The sequence below is a fragment of the Crocuta crocuta genome, unplaced genomic scaffold (assembly GCF_008692635.1).
Source record: "Crocuta crocuta isolate KB4526 unplaced genomic scaffold, BGI_CrCroc_1.0 scaffold27, whole genome shotgun sequence".
Taxonomy (NCBI): Eukaryota; Metazoa; Chordata; class Mammalia; order Carnivora; family Hyaenidae; genus Crocuta; species Crocuta crocuta.
Genome location: NW_027532250.1, coordinates 7,136,169 through 7,145,505, shown reverse-complemented (window position 1 = coordinate 7,145,505; position 9,337 = coordinate 7,136,169).

The following is a 9,337-nucleotide window of genomic DNA, read 5'->3' as shown; positions in this document are numbered from 1 at the left end:
AAAAAAAAAAAAAAAAAAAGAGAAACAAAAAAAAAAAAAAAAAAAAAAATAGATAGGTAGATAGATAGCCAGGACCTACATGATAATATGATAAATACATAATGCGGTAATAGGACAGTTACTTCCATGCTAATCATGGGGGATGCAGATTGAGACAAAAATGATTTTTACCCCCGTCTCAAAGGGAAAGAAGAGAATTTTAGTGACAATGTCCCGGCCGGTGAGTGTGCGGGAAGCAGGTCAGAGGGCGTATAAACTGGCCAAACCCTCGTGTTGATTTGGGAGCACTTCCAGGATTTCAAAGGGACACGGTCGTCTACCTGCGCTTCTAATTTTGTCAAAACACACACGGGCATGGAGAGCGCTGCGTAAGGACAGTCACTGAGGCATTGCTGGAACAGTGAACCTTTTCAAGGAGAAAGCCACATTTCCACAAACGTGGAACTAGGTAACTAACCTCTAGTACATCCACCCCGTGGCATGCTACACGGCAGATCAGAGTTACGAGAAGCTAAGTCTCTAAGCACGTATCGGTAGGCGAAAAAAACAAAGCAAGGCACAAAACCACATTTACAATCTGTTTCCGTGCAGATAACACAAAACAGAGCCACCAGGGCTTGCCCGCCCCCCACCCCCACCCCTTTTTCTCACAAATAGGACCCTGATTTTGAACGGGATGGCAGTGGGTCCAAACGGAAAAATCGCCTACCCAGCCCCTCTTGCAGGCGTGTGAGTACAAAGGGGTGGCCATGTGACCCGATTCTGGTCAATGACATGTGAATAGAAGTTTGCCACATGAAACTCAGAAAGCTACCATGTCTTTGGTCAGAGGGGGCACTCCGTGGGCACACACCTTGCCCCTTCCCTGCCATCTTGCCTGGGCTGAACGTGCAGTGGCCGGTGAAGGAGCAGCCTTCTTGAACGAAGAGTTTGAAAGTCATGTATCAAAGTGGGAGACTGGGAAGCTGCTCATTGGTCATGTCCCTGGATGAATCCACCTCTGGAATTCCTTGTACGCAGGAAAAATGGAATCTCCTGCCTCCCAGCAAAGCCACTGATGCGTGTTACTTGCAGCCAAAGGCAATCCTGGAGGCGCAGGAAACCTAAGGAGGAAGTGTGTTGCTTGAGTTTTGGCAACAGAACTGTTTTCAAGTATTATTTTATGGTTAAGAGTTTTTAGAGCGAAAATATACATCAAATATAGCCTATCTGGCTAGAGTCTGTGGCCCTTTGATGTTCCATTTCAATAAGTGTTTGCCAACTGGCTCAAGTCCTTCTGACCCGTGCAGAAATGCCGAGGGTAGATGGAGGGGCAGCAGGCGGCTTCCACCTGACTTCCCGAGGGGGAGGCTGGGGTGTTGACCTCGCAGGAAAAGGTCCATTTTTTTTGCCTGGTAAGAGGACTCCGCATCTCTGACCTTGGAAGGGAGGCTTAGGGCTCTATCTGGCCAGTCCAGCTTGGGCTGTCCCCACTTCATAACTGTACCCTGTGTCCCTCCAGCTGAGCCGTGTACCCCCCCCCAGCAGGAGTGGCCTGGCCACCTCTTCCACCTGTTTGCCCTCCACTTCTCAGAAGCTCCCTTTATCTCGGGCCAAAGTCTCCCTGGGGAAGAGGATGGAATGCCACCTGCCGTCACGGGGCTGATGAGTCACCTCCTACTGGCTGGAGGCCACAGCCTGCCTGGCCTCTCCCTTGCGCGGCCCTAAAGTCCACGACAGTGACAGCCACCATCTCTGGCGTGCTGAGTTGGAACCAGGCCTTGGGAGGGAAGGACACGGCTTGGGACACGGACCCCAGGGTTCAGTCTTGGCTCTAACGCGTCCTAACCTGGGGGCCTGGGAAGTCAGCTAACCCCTCCTGACCCCCCTGCATGCATTTGACAAACGTTTATTGGGCAGACCAGACACGGAGGTGCTGAGGATGCCGCAGTGGACACCTCAGTTATTCTGCCCTTGTGTGCCAGTGGGTGGAGACACTCAAAACTAGTAATGACGACGGTACTAATAAAGCTTAAAATTCCACATGTCAGTTGGTGATGGGTGCCATGGAGAGAAGGGGTTCCAGGAGCGCTGATGAAGGGGGCTTATTCGTTTAAACGGGGTTGACAGGGCCGCTGGATACATTCACATCTGAGCAAAGACCTGAAGGAAGTGAGAGAGGAGCCTCGTGGTTCTCTCTGGGAAGAGAGTCCCAGGCAAAAGGAAGAGCAAGTGCAAAGGCCCTGGGGCTGCAACATTCGTGGTAGCTTCCAGGAGCAGGGAACAGATCTGTGTGGCTAGAGGGGAATGGTCAGAGAACAAGGTGGGGCCGTCCATGCAAAACCAATGGGCCACTGCCAGGACCTTGTCTTTTACTCTGGGTGACACGGGAGCCACAGAGGGGTGTTGAACAGAGGAGAGACAGGAGCTGATTTCCTTTGGGTGGAGGGAGAAAGGGCAGAATGGGGGAGATAGTTTGGAAGACGCTGTTGTAACCCACGTAAGCACTCTGACTCACACCCGGGTGGGGCTGCCTTCTGAAGGCTGATGGATGTGACACAGGGGGTTGGGGGTTACAGAGAGGGGTCAGCGAGGACACTAAGGCTGTTGGCCGGAGCCCCTGGAAAGATGGAGGTGGCATTTTCTAGAGTGAAGCAGGCTGCGGGGGGGTGGGGGCGGCGGGGAGGGTAAGAAGTTCTGTCTTTTACATGGAGGTCTGAGCTGTTGACTAGGCATGTTAGGCGGCGGCTGGACATTGAAGCCTGAGTTCAGGTGAGACGCCCTGGCAGATGTGTGTGTGGAGACTTCAGGCATATGGAGATGATATATGGAGACTCAGTTTTTTGGTCTGTAAAATGGGGGTTAAACTGCATGTGCTTTGCAAGGTCACCGTGAGGCTTGTTAAGCACCAACCGGTCCCAACCAGGTAGGAAAATGCAGGTCCATGTTGCCTCTAATGATTCTGCTGAACTCATTGTCCCCTCCTGAGGTCATTATCATCGCCATCATCTTTGATTTTACAGATGAGGAAGTGGAAGCTCAGAGAGGTTAAGTGACTGATCAAAGGTCACACAGCCAGCAAATGGCACAGCCTGGATCCAGAGGCTGTATTTAGAGTCCTGCTCTTGGGGCACCTGGCTGGCTCAGTAGGAGGAGCATGCGGCTCTTGATCTCACGGCCGTGGGTTCGATCCCCACGTCGGGTGTAGCGATTACTACATAAATAATGAATAAATGAATTTAGAGTCCTGCCCCTGGCCTTCAGACCTGCTACGTGCACTCCCAGCACCAGGCCCTGGGGTCGCAGACAGGAGGGGAGGTAATTGTGACTGGAAATGCCCCCAGGGCAACGCAGGCCCTGAGCCTGGCCCAGTAGGGGCACTAACTACATGGGAGGGCTGGTGTGGCCGCGTAGCCTTCTGGTTAGGACTTGATCACCTGAGCGATTCCACTCGGCTCCTCACTAGCATTGTGACTCTGGAGACACGGCTCAGCCATCCTGTGCCTTAGTTTCTCCAGTTGCGGAACAGGATACTGGAGGCCGTTGGGAGGACTGAATGTGTTGACTTATGCAAAGAAACGTAGTTGGCGCCTAATAAGTGCAGCACGCTGATCTACTGTGGTTGCTGCAGCTCACTTTCCGCCAAGCGTGTGCTCCGGGGGCCAAGGGCACCCGCCTGTCCTTTTCACACCTTGCTCCGCGTTGCCATCCTGCCCTGGCCACGGGGAGCTGTGAGCCTTTGGGTTTTTCATCCTGAGCCTGCGTTTCCTCCTGCCCCGAAGTGGGGACGATGGCATCGACCTCGCGTGGAGATTAGCAGACCAAGTGCCTGCAAAGGACATTGGGTCGATACTGCCAGTGGCTCAAAGTAGGTGCTCAGTGTGCACGGCCGTTCACAACAGCCAGAAAGTCCGACACCCTCTGATAAAGGAGCCGTGGGAGCTCTCAGGGAGGGAGGGAGCGGCTACCGATGCCGCCAGCAGCATGGCAAGCCGCGGGGAAGGAGCCAGATGCAAAGCGCAAGCATTGCACGGTGCGCTCTGTTTGAAACTCTGGATGAGACAAAACTGCCCAGACGGCGGCACACAGCTCAGTGGTGACCTGGGACTGGGTGGCATAGGCCATCTGGGAAGGAGCCTGGAGACGCCTGGTCATGGAAGTGTTTGTATCTTGTTTGAGGTGGTTGATTCTCAAGTGCACCTGTCAGAACTCATTAAATGGGGGCAGCTGGGCGGCTCGGTCGGTTGAGCGTCTGACTACGGCTCAGGTCATGATGTCACAGTTTGTGGGTTCGAGCCCCATATTGGGCTCTGTGCTGACAGCTCAGGGCCTGGAGCCTGCTTTAGATTCTATGTCTCCCTCTCTCTCTCTGTCCCTCCCCCGCTCATGCTCTCTCTCTTTCTCTCTCTCTCAAAAAAAAAAAGAAAGAAAGAACTCATTAAATGGAAGCTGTAAATGTCTATGTATTTTGTGGCATGTTCATTATTTCCCATTATTTTTAAAAGTAAAAAAAGTGGTATCATCATCAATGGAGTATTATTTCTCTGACTGTTCTATGGCCGCCAAGGTCCCTATTTCCCTCCCTCTGGTCCCGTCAGAGGGACGACCTGCAATCACACAGAAAGCCCTCAGACCCAGGTACAAACCCGGCTTTGCCTCTTCCTTGCTGTCTGCCCAAGGGGAGGAGGCATTTAAGCCTCAGTTTCCTCATCCGTTAAATAGGGCTAATACTGGTGCCCGGCTCACGAGATTGTTGCCAAGATTCAGATGGATGCACCTTGTGAGGCTGTGGATGTCGGAGGCTCACAAAAGCAAACAAGCAGGGGCGCCTGGGTGGCTTAGTCGGTTACGCATCCAACTTTCGCTTAGGTCATGATCTCACGGTTCGTGGGTTCGAGCCCTGTGTTGGGCTCTGTGCTGACTGCCAGCTCAGAGCCTGGAGCCTATTTCAGAGTCTGTGACTCCCTCTCTCTCTGACCCTCCCCTGCTCATGCTGTCTCTCTCTCTCTCCTAGAATTAAATAAAAATATTTTAAAAAAAAAGCAAACAAGCAAACCAAAGCAAACAAGCAAACAAAAGAAACAACACACGCAAGCCAGCTGGGTCGGGGCCGGGGGAGGTTTGAGCGTGGGGATCTGGAGCCAGACCACCACGGGGATCACATCCCGCTCTGTGGCCCAGGCTCCTAGCCTCTCTGTGCCTCCTTTCTTTACATGTAGAACGAGGATGCTGACAGCGGCCGCAGGAAGGCTGTTGTGAAGATTTAATGAGATAATGCGCAGCGAGTTAGAGCGGCGGCTGGCACACAAGACGGGCCGAATGAGTACCNGTCCTCTGAACTGTGGCCCTACTGTGGGCCATGGTGCCCCTGCGGGTGAAGGGGGGTGGGCAGCCCGGCGCCCCGGACCTGGGTCACCGAGGGCAGCGCTGGCCCAGGGCTCCTCCAGTGGGCCCCCCGCGGCTGGGAAAGATTGCTTCCTTCCTCTGTGCTGGGTGCCAGGCAGGCCCAGAAACCGCCTGATGTCAGCAAGAGCCGGGCCGCCCTCTGATGCGGAGGAAGTGGGCGGGTGCTCAGGGCGCAGATGAGCCAGGCAGACGTGCCCCGAGGCGGCACAGTCAGGGCTGATGTGGGCATCACACACCCACTGCTGACAGAACCGGCCCCAACCCGATGTGCCCGCACCGGGCGGCTTCCTGGCCTTCCGGGGTCAGGGCACGCGGTCTGCCCCTACTTCTCCAAACACAGCTGAGGACCAGCTCCCCAGGGCCTCCGCCTTCGGGAAGGGCAGGCGTGTGTGTGTGTGTGTGTGTGTGTGCGTGCGTGCGTGCGTGCGTCTCCCAGGAGGCATGGCTGAGGATGTGTGGGGGTTCACTGTGCGCATGCATATGGGGGTGGCTGTGTGTCTAAGAACATGGGGCAGTGTGAATGCACAGCTTTAAGAAGGCGAGTGAGTGTGGGTATGTGTGTCACATGGGTGTGAGTATCTGTATGCTGTGTGTACAAACGTGTTCGAGCATGGGAGCGTGTGTTTGCGTGTGTGAATAACAAAATGAGTGCGTATGTGTAATTGCATGAGTAAGCGTGTGTCCCAGGGTCTGGACCTCCAGGTCGAGCATATCCGAGTGTGTGTGAGGGCACTGAGTGTGAGTGCGTGTGCAGTACCACGACAAATTCTGTGAGGACCCCCTTCTGCATACAGAGCTTTGCTCCTTTGCACAAGAGTGTCGGTAGATCAGCCTCCAAACCAAACCAGCGCATGGTTAGCCTTCTTGTCTGTCAGTAAGGCTAGCAAACATTCATTCATTCATTCATTCCATTCACCAGTATTTCCTGAGCACCTACTGTATTCCAGCCGCAGTTCCTGGCCCTGGGGGTGCAGCTACGAACAAGATGGATAAAAATCTCTTTGCTGGTAGTGCTAACGGACTGGGGACCAAGCCGACCATAAAATAAGTGAACAGCAGATGGAGTGGGTTGATCGGTGGTCTATGCTGAAGAGAAAAATAAAGCAGGAGAGGTAGAGAACACCAGATAGGTTTGCTGTTTTAAAAAGGATGGTCAGCTGAGGCTTCAATGGGAGGATGACATTTGAGCAAACACCTGAAGGAGTTGAGAGGTGAGCCATGTGGATGTCCAGGGGAAGAGCACTTGAGGCAGGGGGCATAGCAAGTGCAAGCATCCTGGGGTGGGCACTTACCTGATTTGTTCAAGGAGGAAAAGAGGTGCCAGGATGGATTCAGTGTGTGTGTGTGTGTGTGTGTGTGTGTGTGTGTGTGTGTGTGTGTAACTGGTGATAAAAGCAAAGAGTGCTCATGGAAAGATAAAAAAACTAGTGAATGTATAAAGGAGAAATTGAAAATCCAAAAAAAAAAAAGAAAATCCATAGTAACTGGTATGGGGAGGGGAGAGATGCAATAAGGCTCAGAGGTGTCTGTTGTACAGTTTATTCAATAATCAAAGCGATTTTCCATTTTGACAAGGCAGCATCAAAATGGCCCAGCTGCGTACGGATCTCCCGTCCACGGCAAAATTCCAGTTCTGTGGCTCCCCTCCGAGCCCTGAGCCCATCTGTGCACATAGTAGGTGCTTGCTCAAGGGAATCTCTGCCTCACATGCCCTCCCCGCCCCTGAGGCCTGAAGCANGGTCCTCTGAACTGTGGCCCTACTGTGGGCCATGGTGCCCCTGCGGGTGAAGGGGGGTGGGCAGCCCGGCGCCCCGGACCTGGGTCACCGAGGGCAGCGCTGGCCCAGGGCTCCTCCAGTGGGCCCCCCGCGGCTGGGAAAGATTGCTTCCTTCCTCTGTGCTGGGTGCCAGGCAGGCCCAGAAACCGCCTGATGTCAGCAAGAGCCGGGCCGCCCTCTGATGCGGAGGAAGTGGGCGGGTGCTCAGGGCGCAGATGAGCCAGGCAGACGTGCCCCGAGGCGGCACAGTCAGGGCTGATGTGGGCATCACACACCCACTGCTGACAGAACCGGCCCCAACCCGATGTGCCCGCACCGGGCGGCTTCCTGGCCTTCCGGGGTCAGGGCACGCGGTCTGCCCCTACTTCTCCAAACACAGCTGAGGACCAGCTCCCCAGGGCCTCCGCCTTCGGGAAGGGCAGGCGTGTGTGTGTGTGTGTGTGTGTGTGCGTGCGTGCGTGCGTGCGTCTCCCAGGAGGCATGGCTGAGGATGTGTGGGGGTTCACTGTGCGCATGCATATGGGGGTGGCTGTGTGTCTAAGAACATGGGGCAGTGTGAATGCACAGCTTTAAGAAGGCGAGTGAGTGTGGGTATGTGTGTCACATGGGTGTGAGTATCTGTATGCTGTGTGTACAAACGTGTTCGAGCATGGGAGCGTGTGTTTGCGTGTGTGAATAACAAAATGAGTGCGTATGTGTAATTGCATGAGTAAGCGTGTGTCCCAGGGTCTGGACCTCCAGGTCGAGCATATCCGAGTGTGTGTGAGGGCACTGAGTGTGAGTGCGTGTGCAGTACCACGACAAATTCTGTGAGGACCCCCTTCTGCATACAGAGCTTTGCTCCTTTGCACAAGAGTGTCGGTAGATCAGCCTCCAAACCAAACCAGCGCATGGTTAGCCTTCTTGTCTGTCAGTAAGGCTAGCAAACATTCATTCATTCATTCATTCCATTCACCAGTATTTCCTGAGCACCTACTGTATTCCAGCCGCAGTTCCTGGCCCTGGGGGTGCAGCTACGAACAAGATGGATAAAAATCTCTTTGCTGGTAGTGCTAACGGACTGGGGACCAAGCCGACCATAAAATAAGTGAACAGCAGATGGAGTGGGTTGATCGGTGGTCTATGCTGAAGAGAAAAATAAAGCAGGAGAGGTAGAGAACACCAGATAGGTTTGCTGTTTTAAAAAGGATGGTCAGCTGAGGCTTCAATGGGAGGATGACATTTGAGCAAACACCTGAAGGAGTTGAGAGGTGAGCCATGTGGATGTCCAGGGGAAGAGCACTTGAGGCAGGGGGCATAGCAAGTGCAAGCATCCTGGGGTGGGCACTTACCTGATTTGTTCAAGGAGGAAAAGAGGTGCCAGGATGGATTCAGTGTGTGTGTGTGTGTGTGTGTGTGTGTGTGTGTGTGTGTGTGTAACTGGTGATAAAAGCAAAGAGTGCTCATGGAAAGATAAAAAAACTAGTGAATGTATAAAGGAGAAATTGAAAATCCAAAAAAAAAAAAGAAAATCCATAGTAACTGGTATGGGGAGGGGAGAGATGCAATAAGGCTCAGAGGTGTCTGTTGTACAGTTTATTCAATAATCAAAGCGATTTTCCATTTTGACAAGGCAGCATCAAAATGGCCCAGCTGCGTACGGATCTCCCGTCCACGGCAAAATTCCAGTTCTGTGGCTCCCCTCCGAGCCCTGAGCCCATCTGTGCACATAGTAGGTGCTTGCTCAAGGGAATCTCTGCCTCACATGCCCTCCCCGCCCCTGAGGCCTGAAGCAGAGAGGGTGGATGGGTGCAAGCCCCCCAGTGTAGGGACTGAGCCTCTGGTCCGCGTGGGCCGCCAGCCCAGCCCCCAGTGGCCCCAGAGTGACAGGATCCTCCCGCTTTTATGAGCTGCGAAGGAGGCTTGTCCCGCATTGCACAACTGCCCCTTAATTGCCATTTCCTCTCAGTTATGAATTATGTCATGGAGACGGCCGCTCACGTTATTAAACTTCCACCGAGGCCTTATCGTCTGGACCCCGGCCAGCAACCCGGCCTGACCTACTTTCCCACCGGATTTCAAAACCGCCTGCCTCCTCCTCCTGTGGACTTTTCCTAAGGAGAGTTCGCCGTGCCCAAAAACTCGCCGCTAAAAATAAAAACTGGAACGGGGCAGGGCTGGGGGGGGGGGGGCGAG